Here is a 15,749-nt window from a genome sequence, read left to right as displayed (position 1 = left end):
TCCTAGCGCAGCGACACAGCCACCGGGGCCCGACCGGCAGCGCTCCCGCCGGCCTCCGCTCCTGCAGCACAAAACGCAAACTCCTTGGTGTCCGATAACGCTCGTCCTGAGCTGGCCGTGACCTCTGTCTCGGCCTCTCGGTGACAGCCCCGTCCCCGGAGGGTCCTTCCCGCGAACCCCGCGCGGCTGCCCGAGCGTCCCGCGCCCCCTTCGCCGCGGGCAGCGCCCCCAGGACTCCGTCCCGCCCGCACTTCAGAGGACGCGTCCTGCGTCATGCCAAGTCCGGAGCAAGTGTCGGGTCTTCCAGGAGGGTCCGCGTCCGGCAGGTTCACGCCGCCTCGCCCCGCCACCCCCGCACCTCCTCTGTGCGCGGCCGCGGGACAGACTCACCCACGCACGGTCCGGCTCCGCCCGCGGTGAGCTCTGCGAGGGTGGAGACCGCGTGTCCCCCTGCGACACCGGGGAGCGGACCCTGCATGCGTGCATCTCGCGTGCTGAGTGAGATCTTCGGTTTTCCTGGTCAGTTCCCGGTGCCCGAGCATCCCGCGGGTACCAGTACCCGGTGCCCGAGCATCCCGCGGGTGCCAGTACCCGGTGATCGAGCATCCCGCGGGTGCCAGTACCCGGTGCCCGAGCATCCCGCGGGTGCTAGTACCCGGTGATCGAGCATCCCGCGGGTCTAGTACCCGGTGCCCGAGCATCCCGCGGGTGCTAGTTCCCGGTACCTGACATTCCCGCAAGTACTAGTTCCCGGTACCCGAGCATCCCGCAGGTATAGTTCTCGATACCTGAGCATCCCGCAGGTACTAGTACCCGGTACCACCAAAGGCTCTCCGAGCCCCCGAACGCACAGAGCGGAGTGAAGGGGAGTATTTGCGGGACTTCGTTGTCAGTGACACACGATTCGGGTGGGTTTGGGGTCTGTGGCAGCGCCGGCAAAGCTGGTCCCAGCCCGGCCGGTCGTATTTGATTTATCGCATCCCACCGGCGACACTCTGCACCCAAAGCAGTGATTGAGCGTTGGGCAAGGTGACAACCACCGGGGAAATCACTGTGAACTGCGCGAACAGCACCGAGTACCGAGGAGGCCGGGTGTTCAAATCCCGTCACAATTTCGTAGTGAGTAACACGGGTTATTGAGGTGGCGTTTCGGTTTCTTCGGCTTTTTCATTACAGTAAAATTTGCCGGGAAACGAGATCTCAAAAGTTCTCACCACATACACAAAAACGGTAATTATAGGAGGTATTGTTAACTACCCTACTGTGGTTACCATTTCATAATACGGGTACCCACTGTCCATGCTGCACACCTTACATATATGCAACGTTGTATGTCCATCATACCCTAATAAAGCTGGAAAAGGGCATAATGATGTTTAAGAAATTAGGGGAGCAGTGTAAATTGTTTCGGGGTTGTGAAGGAAACACTGAAGCTTCCTTGTTCCTATTATGTCTTTTCATTGGGGAAAAACTGAGTTGAATTAGCAGAGTTCTTTTCATGAGTATTTTTAGTTCTTTGAAAAGATTCCCTTTATATGTCAAAGGGATCGTCAAATAAGGTCAATAGTTATCAGGAAGCTCATGCTGACCATTTTTGCTAAGTGACTAACAAAGGCCTTTTGTCATATAGTAGTTCATTTACAAACTGTTACCAGAAAACATACCTCAATCTCCACAGGAAAAAGGAATCAAAATGTCCTAATGCTTCATAAACGCCAGTTCCATTCCAAACCACCATTTTGGCTGAAGTAATATATTTTGGGTGAAAAACTAATTCATAAAAACTTAATTTCCAGATGTTATTATTATTATTTATGTACCTCCTTTAAAGTAAATCCCTCGGGGCACCTGGTGGCTCAATCATTAAGCCCCTGCCTTCAGCTCAGGTCATGACCCAGGGTCCTGGGATGGGGCCCCGCATCGGGCCCTTCCTCGGGCTCCCTGTTAGGCTGGAAGCCCATTTCTCTCTCTCCCACTCCCCGCTGTGTTCCCTCTCTCGCTGTGTCTCTCTGTCAAGTAAATAAATAAATAAAATCATAAAAAAATAAAATAAAATAAATCCCTGAATGAAAAGCAAACTTTCTGATTACTATTAATTATTAAATTGCCTTCTTGGGTTGAACTATTTCCTCCAAAAAAGGTTACACTGAAATCCTAACCCCAGGTACATGTGAATGTGACCCTATTTCGAAATGATTTCTTTGCAGAGATACTCAGGTGAGATGAGGTCCGACCGGATTAGGGTGAGCCTGAACTCCAGTGGCTGGTGTCCTTACAAAGGTCATCCAGGGACACAGAAGAACACCAGAAGGAGCAGAAGAAATGCCATGTAGGACAGAGCTAGAGATGGGAGTGACGCGTCTGGAAGCTAAGAAAAGGCAAGCGTTGCTGGTAACCACCTCAGTCTAGGTAGAGGCCAGGAAGCATGACCCTGCCAGCACCTTGATTTCAGATTTCTAGCCTCTAGGACCAGGAGAGAATGAATTGTTGTTTTTAAACAACCCATTTTGTGGTAAATTGTTACAGTAGCCCTAAGAAACTAATACAGTGCTGTGACACAGAACAAATATTGTTAATATATTTGTCTGCCTCTTCAATTTCTTTAAAAATTTATACAAGCAACTTTAATAATAACTAAGTTATTTGGGCTAATCTCTCTTTAATCAGTACCTCCTTGAAAGCCGAATTCCGTTGTGTGTTTTATCATGTTTGTTATAGTGATTAATACAGTCAAGGAGTCCTCATGTGTACACCTTGTATCAATTCCTTGGGATAATTACTAAATCAAAGAAACTGCATATTACTATAGAATTGTGTATATGTGTTTTTTTAAAAAAATATTTATTTACTTATGTGAGAGAGGGAGCCAGCACATGCGAGAGTGAGGGCAGTGGAAGGAGAGAGGGAGAGACCCCAAGCAGACTTCCCACTGAGCCCAAGCGCATGACCCTGAGATCACGAGCCGAGAAGACACGGGGAGTTGGAGGCTCACCTGCCTGAGACCCTCGAGCGCCCCTAGAATTGGGTGTGTGCTGCTCTGGGTGTGCGTCGTCAGATGGTCTGTGGCCGCATGAGAATGCGCCCATTTCTGTACCGTGCGCCACGCTGGAAATGCTCAATCTTCCTCATCGCTACCAAACTGGACATTGAAAAGCAATAATTGATACTTAATTTACATTTATTTATTATGAATTTGTCTTTTTGACGTGTGTTTGCTGCAATTATTCTTGTAATTATTCTTGTGTTTCCTACCTGATATATAGATAGATAGATATTTAATCAGGTTGCTTAATTTTGCCAATTATCTTTTATTCTGGATTCTTCAGAGCTGAATCTCTAGCCCTGTGATCCTAGTCAAGTTACTTAATTTCTCTAAGCCTCAATATTCCTATTTGTAAAATGGGAGTAATGAGAAAATATACCTGCTGTGAATGCCGTAACTAGGAGAATACATGCAGAGAATGATCGTGCGGTGCGGAGGAGATCCTAAAACATCGTAGGCACTGCGCCACCAGTGACAGGCAAGCCTGTCAGCGACTGTAATACACGCACCAGGCTTAGTATGAAAGCATTTGGTTTGTTATAATCAAATAAACGTGTCCTTAATGTCAAGCCAAATAGAACTGAGTTTAATTCTACCCTCCACATTTTTTAATGTACATGATTTTGGCCTATTTATGTCACCCCTTAAACTTCAGAGTTCTCAGTAATGAAAATATGATAGCAATACCTTCAGCTTAGAGGACAAATTTAACCATACGCACCTGGGTTTATACCTTATCTCTTGACTCTCATTTCTGTATGACTCTAACCTGTCCATAGTCTGATCCTCCTCATGTATATAACAGAAGTAATACTATTAAGGTAATTCTTAGAGTGTTGGGAAGATTAAATTGGATAATTATGTCTAGATCTTAATACCGTGTCTGGCACACAATGAGTCTTGATTATTTGGTTAACTATTAGCATTGCCATTACTATTGGACTATTTAAGGCACCAAGTGGATAATGTATGTAAGCTTCTATCACGGTGGATTTAGCGGGACGAATAATATCATAAATCTTTCTTAGGGGCTACTGATAGACCGATGGTGGTAAAAAAAAAGGGGGAGTGGGAGGAGAAAGAGGTACTATTGGAGATGCTTCATTTACAGAAACGTTTCCAGATCAAACTTCTGCCATCATCCTATAGTCCACAGAACTTTGTGGACATTATTATCTACTCATATATACGCTGAAAGACACCCTAAGCTTTTATTCTGTGGGGAGAAACTTAGCAGGAACGCTCTTGGTCCATCTCCGTGACTCTGCCGTGGCCTTCTGGTTAGGCACCTGTGCGTGTCGGGCTCCGCACATCTCACAGGGGATGCTAATCTCACCGTCTGTCTCACTGATGGTCGCAGCATATGGCCCAGCACCAGCTGGCAGTACAGGAGAGCTGTGTTCCAAGTACTTGTTAGCCAATGTGACCTTGACAGAGTTAAAAGAAATATCGTGCCCAATTCTTTTTAGTGACATATTGAAATCTCTCTGTAGTTAAACCAAATAAGCCTATTTTAAAAATTTTATCATAGGATTTTGATTCAAACCAATCCCCCAAAATCCCTTCCATACAGTTTTTTAATTTTAATGAATGGAAATCAGAGTTTTTCGAAAACCATCCCTATGTTATTGTTAGAGTTAATATTCAGTACATTGTCGATTTTTCTTCCTTTTTTGAGGATGAATAAGAATTTCCTCTGTGATCTCAGTACCAGGAATATTTGTGCTACTCTAATCCACCGCTTGTCATCAGTTCATGAAAACTGTACAACCTGCGTTTCTCGTTCTGCATTTTAAATTTTGGCTGCTGGAAAGTTTTAAAGCCCATTTTTGCCACCGATCCCTTTCACAGATACATGGACTCCTAAAACGTGCATTTTCGGTGATGCATTAGCATCACTTCTGGCCTTATGTTACCTTTAATAAACTAACCTTTTTAAAATTCTTTATGAATTTCATGCCAGCTTACTTTTTAAAAATAAACCTTTGACTGAAGCATGACATTATGAAGAAGTATAATTCATAAATGTTTAGCTTAATGAATTAGCACAATGGGAACACACGTGTGGAATGACCATCCAGGGTGAGAAATAAAACGTCACCAGCAACCCCGACGCCTCACAATCTCTTTTCAGTCTCTACCACCGTCATCTTCAGGGTCAAGCAGCATCTTGTAACTATGCCTGTTTCTGAAGAGCATCTAAATGGACCCATAGATTCTATAATTCAATATTATATTTCTGAGATTCACCCATGTTGATGTACGTAGCAGTGCATTTACTTTTATTACTAAAGGAATATTTTAAAAAATTTATTTTTGGGACAATTTCTTTTGATTAATCTTTGCATAATATATCTTTTCTATACTTTCATTTTCAATTTATTTGCATTCTTATAAAGAACATATATTTAGGTCAACCCTTTCTGACATTATTTTTATTTATTTATTTTTAAAAGATATTATTTATTTATTTGACACACAGAGAGAGAGATTGATCACAAGCAGGCAGAGAGTGGGGGGAGGGGGAAGCAGGCTCCCCGCTGAGCAGAGAGCCCGATGCGGGACTCGATCCCAGGACCCTGAGATCATGACCCGAGCCAAAGGCAGAGGCTTCACCCACTGAGCCACCCAGGAGCCCCTGAACATTATTTTTAATTAGAATGCTTTAGTTTCATCTACATTTTTTGTAATTACTAATGTAATCCGGTGTACCCCTGTTATCTTACTATTAGTTTCTACTTTCCCCATCTCTTCTTCCTGTATTTCTTTCTTCTTGCCACTTCTGTATTTTTAATGTAGTATTTTATTCTCCCTCTTTTTAAAAAAAGATTTTATTTATTATTATTTTTTTATTTATTTATGTATTTGAGAGCGAGAGAGAGCGTGGGGTGGGGTGGGGGAGAAAACATGAGCAGGGGGAGGGCAGAGGAAGAAGCAGGCTCCCCACCGAGCAGGGAGCCCCGCGCTGGCTGCATCCCAGGACTCCAGGATCATGACCTGAGCCCAGGGCAGGCATTTAACTGACTGAGCCACCCAGATGCTCCTGTTTTTCCTGTTCTAAACTATGTTTACAGCCACATGCAGCCTTGACTCTTCAAGTCTAATACATATTAGGGTACTTCGTCTGCATGATGCACAGATGGTATTAAAACTCTTCAACTGCATTTAATACCTTCTCATATGTCATGCTATTATCTTCCTATATCTTAGCTCTTTATATATTTTAAACTGCATACGACATGCTCTTTGAATTTACTTTTAGTTCCACTGTCTTTACCCCTTTGTAAATAGATGTTTTCATCTGTAAATATTGTGTCTGTAACTGTCCTTTAGCATTTCTTTTAATGTGGATTCATTGGTGATAATTCTTCTTAAATTCTTCTTGAATTTTGTTTGCCCCAAACAGTCTCTATTTCGCTATAATTTACCAAGGGTAATTTTTATTCTATATAGAAGTCTCTGGTGGAAGTTATTTTATTTCCCCACTTGAAGCACTCATTCTAGTTTTGATTTCCACAGTTTAGTTTGGGAAATAATCTTTCAATGTTAATCGTCATCATTTGAAGCTTCTCCTCATTCACGCTCCCTCTAAGATGGTCTCTGTCTTTCGTTCTCAGCAGCTTTACTACGGAGCATCTGGGTGTATTTCAGTGTGCAGGTGTATTTCTGGATGAATTTAGAATTCTTCATGTTCATACCATTTCCTGGTATGGGAAAGCTCCGAACCATTACATACTTAGTGTTCTGTCTTATTCTCTATCTCCACTATTTCTGGCCCCCAAGTTAAAATGAAGTTTCCATTTCGATGTCTGTCCTGACAATGAAACAAGCAAACACGTTAGTTCTTTACCTGGAAATCTGTTCTTAACATCTGTAATATGTTTTAGTCTCTTTAGCATTAAAACTCCTGTCCAAACTCATACAGTTTGATGTAAACATACTTTTCTTTTCAGCCCAGTTAGTCTGCTTCTATTGTTGGGTCCGTTGTGAGAGGAATGAGACTGAGGCACAGTTATGCAAAGCCTTATTCTGTGCCAAGCATTAGAAGTCAGACTGACCGGCCAGCGCCGCCTCCGAAGAGAGCGACGCCCCTTGGTCTTACAGGCTGGTTTTATAGGGCACAATCACAGACCTCTGCGTATGTGGGTTTGGCTGATTGGATGTCTCCTACCTGTGTGTTTTAGTAACGGTTACTTGGAACCGATACTAGTAACTGCTGAGGCGTTTATTAAACAACAAAATGTCCTTGTTTTAGGTGTGTGTGTGTTTTAGCAACGGTTACCGGGAACCGGTATCAGTAACTGCTGAGCATTTATTAAACAACAAAATGACTACGTAGGCAACATGGAGTCACTACGGCTAAGTAGGCCCAAGCAGGTCCTAGGGGTTTAACAGGTTTCAACGTGGAATCAGCCCCAACACTATGTTTATGTCTTCTGATCTTGACCTTTTAAAATCCAAGTTCTCCAGCTAATGGTCTGTACTGATGTTTACCTCTCTTTTCCATAACTGATAACGTTTGTAAATATTCAACTATATTTTATTTATTGAAATAATGTTTACCAAGCATTAATTAAAGGCCATGCACTATTCTGTCTTAATGCACCTTACATTTCAGTGACTATCTGGTCAGAAAATGAATTTTGATTCTCACCAACAGCCCTTCCTGAGTCTGATCCATGCAGAGTGAATGTCTGTAAGAAGTCAAAGGAGGCAAAGTCACAGCTTCTAATGGGAAGAAGCTCAGAGTGTGTTTGGAAAATTGGAAACACACAATGCAAAGACGGGTTTACGAATTGTGTTTATGGGTATATATGTATATGTGTAGCAGGGTGCTGTGGTGGTGTGTACATGCGTTTATAGAACTTGAATGAGGCATTGGATAACTGAGAGACAGAAGTAAAATATTAGGTAAGGCTATACCATTAAATGAACTGTTTGGCTAAGAACTTCAGATTATCTCACAAGTAATGGGAAATTTGATGAATTTTTAAGGCAAAATGTCTTAAATTCATGTTTTTAGAAATGTAAATTTTCTGTAATAGGACAAATTTGAAAATTTTTCTTAAACTCTTACAATGTTCCTTCCTCAAGCTTATTACACAAGCCTGAGGGCGATGAATACTACCTTCCACAACCCTTGCAGGCAGCTCAAGGACATGATTAGGACCTCGGCTTCGGTCCCTTTCACCAGCCAGCACTCCTTTTTCTGTGGTAATCGCTCCTGGGGCCGGACCCCATAACTCTCGCTCACTCTTCAGAGATAAAATTGTCAGCAAACAAATAACGTTTGTCAGATTCTGCTGTCAGTTGGACGTGAATCGTAGCACTCACCAGGACGGAGGCTCACACAGCGTCGAGGGCACCAGGCGCACAAGGTGTCGCTAATGCGTGTTACTCAGCACAGCTTAGTGTTCATACAGATGATGTATTATTTAAGTCACGTTGTTTATATGTGAGTCTGAGTTATACACAATAATTTATAGTGACTAAAGGTTATCTCTCCAATCACATACCAGTTTTACTCATGTTATACATGATTAATAATCGTGGGAGAAAACTAGCAAGCTGGGAATTATACAGTTATCTGTCCCCGATTTTATCCAAGTAAGAACCAGATCCCAAGTCATTCATCATTAGCAGATGAGTGGAACACAAACTGGTATATTGCTTAACTTACCCAGAGCATTTTGGGAGGTTATTAAAATGTGAGAGGATTTTCTAATTTCCTCAGTACTTTTACATTTATTAGTTCTCAATTCCTTGTAAGAGAGCTTTCCCTTCATGCATTTATTTATTCAAGAATTTTTATGTACTATAATCTGTTAACGCTTACTATTTATTTTGACACTCAAAGTACTCATCAGTTGGTCATTGGAAGACCCTTAAGGCTGGCTACCGTGCCTTCAGCACTCTTTGAGTATTTCCCTATTTCTGGCATAGCAAGACACTTCAAACTCTTTCCCAGCATCAGCCCTGAAATTATTAATTTTGCCAAGAAATCTGCTTATCTTTGGTTGGTTTAGAAATCAAATATGGGTTCTGAGTACTAGCTATACTCCTTTCTGTGCGAATGTCACTGATTTGAGACCCTCTAAGAGAAATGAGTCAAGAAATATATGAATGTGTGTGTGTGTGTGTGTGTGTGTGTGTTTGTGTGTTTGTGCACGCACACAGGATACATTTGATTTTCTTCCCTTTCTGCATCTGCAGTTCTCCGAGAGAAGTATAGATTCTATTCCAGGTTATTTATTGTCTTCTCAATTGTAGAATGCTCACAGTGTCAAAATTGCTTATTCTTACCACTATGAACCACAATAAACTTATAATCTAGAGTTCAACATTGCTGATGCCTCTGCAGATACTTAGCCTGAGGATACATGGTCAAATAGTCCTTGACAACCATCATAGTAATAATACTTTCAAGTAAAAAATCATCATACAGAAATGAAACTGTGATGGACAACCACGTATTTACATAATCTCAAAGTATCTCCTATAAGATACTTAATACACTACACAGAGAAAAACGGTAACATTAATGTAGAAAATCTGGCAAGCATCACTTTAACCAAGTGATCAAAATTAAGGTCTCTAATAACAAGAGAGGCATGTCCTTTCTAATATAATGCTCTGGGGAGCATCAAAATTCATACACATGGTATTTCTGCCAATACATATCACGGTAATCAAATCATGAGGAATATTCCGACAAAGCAAAATTGAAGAACAATGTAAGAAATAAATGTTCTTGACTTTTCAGAGTCAAGGGCATGGAAAACAAGAAAGCCTAGGGTACTGTTTTAATTTAGATGATAGCAAAAAGATGACGATAAAATGAAAAACATGAAGGAAGGGAGGGAAGGAAATGAACAAAAGAAAGAAAAGAAAAGAGAGGCAGGGTGGGGGAGGGGAAGAAAAAAAGAAAAGGAGGAAAAGGAGAAAAAAAAGGAAAAAAAACTATGACAAGTAAATGCAATGAGTAATCCTGGTCTGATCCAAGAGCAGATTTTTTTTTTTCTTTCAACATAGGACATAGTGGAACAAATAGAAAACTTGAATAAGGTCTGTGTATCGGATAATAACATTGTATCAATGTTAATTTCCTTATTTTGGAAAATTGCACAACAGTTATAGAAGACAATACATTTGTTTTTAATAAATATACACTGAAGTTTTTAAGGAGTAAGGGGGCATCCTGTCTATAACATAGAAGTCCCCCCAATGTAAATAATAAGAGGTAGAATGATAAAGCAAATGGGATAAAATATTAACACGTGGTAATCTGGGTTGGGGCTTTCAATATTGTAGACATTTTGATACTTCTTCCTTCAGGATGTGCAGCAATCCTCATCCTTTGACTTTGGCCTGGATTTAGCCCCAAATTGTTACGACAGAAATGGTGTCGTAGAAATCTGAGATTATGTCTTTAAAGGCATGTTTCTCCCTCTCCTTCAGCCTCACGTTCCCTTCCTCTCTCTCTCTGGAAAGCCAGCTGCCTGCTGGGCGAGCATCTGGGTAGAGAGGTCCACAGGTTGAGTGAGTCAGGGAAGGAAAGTGTCCTAGTAACAGCCACGAATGAGACTTAAAGCAGATTCTCCGCCACCTCCTCACGACGGCAACCCCGGCAACAACTTGACTACAAACTCATGAAAAATTCTAAACCAGAAACACTCAGCTGAAGTGCTTCCAGATTCCTACACTCAGACACTATGTAAGAAAATAAATGTTCGCTGCCTTAAGGTACTAAAATTCTGGGGTCGATAAACAATATAGGTTAATATAATCTGTGAAGGGTTTGTAGAAATTCTTTGAGCAATTCTGTATCTTTTTCTGTAGGTCTAAAATTATTTCAAAATAAAATGTTGGGGAAAAAAAAAGAAAGAAAAAGTCTGGAAGAGTGTTACGTATGACAGATTTTCCAGTCACCATGTCATGGTAGTAAAAATAGTCTATTGTTCATCTAGAGACTTTCTGGTTTCTACCAATTTTCTCAGCATTAATTGCATCTCTAGCCTTTATTTATTTTCCTTATTCAAATAAATGTATCCACACATTTCAATGTTTGAAAGTGAAATATGCTATAGACTTTAATTTTTGGAGTTTCAGTTATTATTTTCAAAAGTATAGGAGACTATACTATTCCCTCCATGCTTTGAAAAATTTACTCTGTACATGAAGTGAATTATGTCTCCTGACCAATAACAGGTAAAAATGGCCCTTGAGAAAAATTCTCATACAACCTCTACCCTGCCAACATAGGACAACCAAAAGAGAAACCTTCCTTTTTTTACGGATTAACATTTGTGTCGAGGAATCTATCATGGTACATTTCTACATTAGATGCTCAGTAATTAGCATGAATGGTTTAAACTTTTATACTTCCAAGCATCATTTCACGCTAAGTCCCTTGCTTTCAATTACAAAACAGAACTCAGAAATTGCTTAAGTAATTAATTAGTTTAATTTTGAAAAAAGTTATCTTGACATTTAAGAGTCAATGCTTTCCCTGGTTTTATTGGATACAGTCCTATTATGAAACCCTCTGTGAATTCTCCTAAACTGAATATATCATCTTGCCCTGGCTAAGATTCCCTCATTGTGACTTTTGTTAGAAATACTACTATATCAACACTGTCATGTCAAATAACGTTCTGTAACTGTAATTTCAGAGATTCTCAGTCTAAGCGCTTCACTGGAAGCATCTGGAACTTCTTTGCTTTGTTCTTTTATTATGGATCTTTTCCTACAGAGGCCAGATTATGATAACAGTCCTATTCCTTTTCTTTTTCTTTCTCAAAATAAGTACTTTTCAAAATTTATTGTTGTCTGGGTCTTTGGAGATGGTCTGAAGACTATACTTCTGCTGCGGTAACGATCTTATATACATTGTTAGACTTTTTCTGTTCAGCGTTCACAGTTCGTCTTTGCCCTTGCGAGTTGCTTACTTAAGGTCCTTCCCAAAGCCTCGTCTGTGATATAAATATCCAGGCAAGGCTGAGGTTTGATTCACAGCCGCATCCAAGTCCAAGCCTCGACCAAGCGTCAGTGCAGGAAGGGGTAAGCAGAACACCGGGAACCTTGCCAACCTTTGCAATTAGGTTCTCCCGACGGATGGATGAAATGGATTTTAAACACTGCCGTCCTCAGAGTCAATCCTATAAAGGCATTTATTGTATCTGATGCCATGAACCCTGTTTTAACTAAGTCAGACCATGTTATAAAATATCACTTTTTCCATGTTCTCCTCTTTTTCTTTCTTTTTAAAATTTTTTAAATTTTTAACATACAAAGTATCGTCTCAGGAGTACAGGTCTGTGATTCATCAGTCTTACACAATCCACAGCGCTCACCACCGCACATGACCCCCAGTGTCCATCCCCGGCCACCCCCTCCACCACAGCAACCCTCTGTTTGTTTCCTGAGCGTGAGTCTCTTACAGTTTGTCTCTGTCTCTGGTTTCGTCTTGTTTCATCTTGTCCTGTCTTCGCCTATGACCCTCTGCCCTGTTTCTCAGATTCCTCGTATCGGAGAGATCATACGACAGTCGTCTTTCTCTGCCTGCTCTCCTTTTAATTATTTCTATCTGTTTGTTTAGTGAATGCTGTTGTGATAATCTGAGCAAGGTTTTATATTTGTGGACTTTTATTATACTTATCATTACCAGTAATGTTTGTCCCAGCACCTAATCACGTTCTACTATTCCTTCTTTACTAAACTATGTACTGAACTCATCTCCCATATGCTTATGTACATTTGAAAGTATATATGAAAAATATACATAGATGATCTTATATATAAGTCTCATTTTTTCTCATTTTTATTTAAATTATGCTTTGGGATTTATATCTACTGCAAAATTTTACTACATATTTTTTTCATTTCCGTAGTGATAAATTCCTCTGTTTCTCCATCTTTCTGCTCCTACATAAAGCTATACAAGGAACACCCCTTAAGATATTTTCTTGAGTTCTTACAGCAGAGTTAATATGGAATATATATCAATAAATAACACATTTATTTTCATTGTGTATTTCCAGATTGTTCTCCAAAATGGCCATATACCTCTCCATTTATTCACCTTTTCTATTATGATAAATTTATGAATTCTTTCCAAGCTTAAGTATCAATACTGTGTTTAAAATATCAAGTCATATTGTGGTATAAAGTTTCTATTCATTCATCCTAATTGCTACATAAAACTTCACTGATAGGACACATCACAATTTGGTTATCCATTATAGCTATAGAAGGAATTTTGGGAAAAAAATTAAAAGGAATTTTGGTAGCTTTTATGTTTTGAGTATTATTACAGTGTTTCTGTGAAGATGAACAGATTTCTTATCAGATACATACTAGATGTGGAATTACTAAATTATACCATATGCACATGAAGAGGGAGGCAGAAGAATAAGAAATGATTATGGAGACATGGTCACAGAGATGCTATGCTCTTGGGACTGGTGTTGGACTTCTGACTTGACAGCAAGACAATACATTTATGTTGTTTTAAGAAAATGCATTTTTGGCAATCTGTTGAAGAAGCAATAGGAAACTAATACCGTGTGTAAAGGTAGAAACCCACATAGGGCACAATACTCTAAACTCAAAAATGGGAGCAATATAGCACACATTTTTAAATAATTAATTTATTTAAAATAACTAATTTTAATTCTTTGGTCTTCACTAGTAGATTGTTATATGCCTTCATATTTAAAATAAGTGTATTTCATAAATAACCTTGTATATGAACAGATACACACTGAAATTGATCATATAATTGATATACATGATTAATTGATACATAATTAATTGATGTATCAATTAATCAACCAAATTTTTTTATTAAAAACTGAATTTTTAAAACTACAAAGAATTTTTTAAATTATAATTACAGATAATAGGAAAAAATTGTTTCTTTTCTTTTTGTCTCTTTGGCCATAACCACCTAATTTTTAATGTTTTCTTATAGCTCTGCTGAAGTTCTGCTTTCTCCTGTGTGAGGAAATCATTCAAAATATCTAGAATTTGTGAAGGTATTAGACCTGACTGTTCTCTACTTTTAACATGCAGCTTTGCATGCTATTTCTTTGTATCAATGGATTGTATTTACTTACTAAGTTAAATGGGATTTAATGCTTCCTTTGACCCCTCAAAGAAAATAGGAAGCAAATTGATATTTGACTACTTGATAATATATTAGATACATTTATATCACCAAAGTCAAAAATAGAAATTCAAGTATACCATTTCATTCTGGAGTCTATTACTTAGAGCTGTAAGTCATTCTCTTACCATAAAAATGTTTGGGAAAAGGAGGCAAAAAAAAAAAAAAAAAACAAAAAAAAACAAAAAAACCCAAAACACTAATATTGAAAAATACTAGTGCTGAGGGACAGGATGCCTGTGCCACCACTGTGGGTCTAAAGCTTGAGCTTATAAATGTCTAGAACTAAGTCAGAATGTGTTCTGCCTTTAATTTGCATTGTACTTGCTTATTACTGGTTAAAAAGTTGCAGTATTGTGACTGTGTTTTCTGCACTGTTCCACAAATAGGAAAAAACTTTAGTATCTATTAGTATAATAATATGGCACTTTTATATGTGTCTGCAGCCACTGTAATGTAAAGTGAGTAGACTTGATGTTTCTTGGATATTATTTTAAAAGCTAGCATAATTTACCTCTCTATTCCCTTAAGGCTAGGAAAGATATGGACACAATTTCAAATGCTTGCGTGCTACTTCTCGGAAAATTATATGGGCTTTAGAAAATAGTTTATTCAAGATTGCTGACGACAAAACAAAAATCCAGACATCAGGGCAATATGAGTGCCAAATTTATCATTTATCCTCAAAACTGAATATAGTACATGCTATTAGCCCTAAAACCCTTCAAACTACAAACAGATTACTTGTCTTTTCATTTTTCTCACTTCTTCCTATGGAATGAAAAGATAAGATGCTGAATTATAAATATAACAAGATCATATCCCCATGTTCTTTCTTCCACATATCAAAAATATAATTAGCTGAAACGAGTATCAGTGGACATTTTTTAAAATAAGCCTAGAATTTTATTTCTTTATTTTGGTACTTTGGGACTCTGGGACTCAGTTTGTATTTAAGACAACCAATAATAAAAATGAGTTTACGAAGTATTTTTCTTTCCTCACAGAAAATCGAGTTACATAAAAAGCTCTAAAATGGGGCGCTGGGGGGCTCCGTCAGTTCAGCATCTCAGTCTCGGTCTGGGCTCGGACAGTGATCTCGGGGTGACGAGATCGAGCCCTGCCGTGGGCTCCGCGCAGCCCCGAGTCGGCTTCAATCTTTGTTCCCTCTCGCCGCCTCCCTGCGCGTGGGTGCGCTCCCTCTCTCCCCTGTCTCCCTTCCTCTCTCTCCCTCTGTCCCCCTGTCTCTCTCCCTGTCTCTCTGTCCCCCTGTCTGTCCCTCTCCCCCCCCCCCTCTGTCTCTCAAATAATTTTGTTTGTTTGTTAAAGAGGCACTGAAAGCCTCAGGAGCTCTCAGGAGACAAAGGGAGGGCTGCGGGCGGGAGCGCGGGGGATGCGGCGGCCGGTGACGGACGGACACGGGGCTGGTCCGGTGACGGACGGACACGGGGCCGGTCCGGTGACGGACGGACACGGGGCCGGTCCGGTGACGGACACGGGGCCGGTCCGGTGACGGACGGACACGGGGCCGGTCCGGTG

This window comes from Mustela nigripes, chromosome 3, assembly GCF_022355385.1.
Source record: "Mustela nigripes isolate SB6536 chromosome 3, MUSNIG.SB6536, whole genome shotgun sequence".
In the NCBI taxonomy this organism is placed as follows: Eukaryota; Metazoa; Chordata; class Mammalia; order Carnivora; family Mustelidae; genus Mustela; species Mustela nigripes.
The sequence above is the reverse complement of the archived record's forward strand: the minus strand, read 5'-3'. Positions refer to the sequence as shown.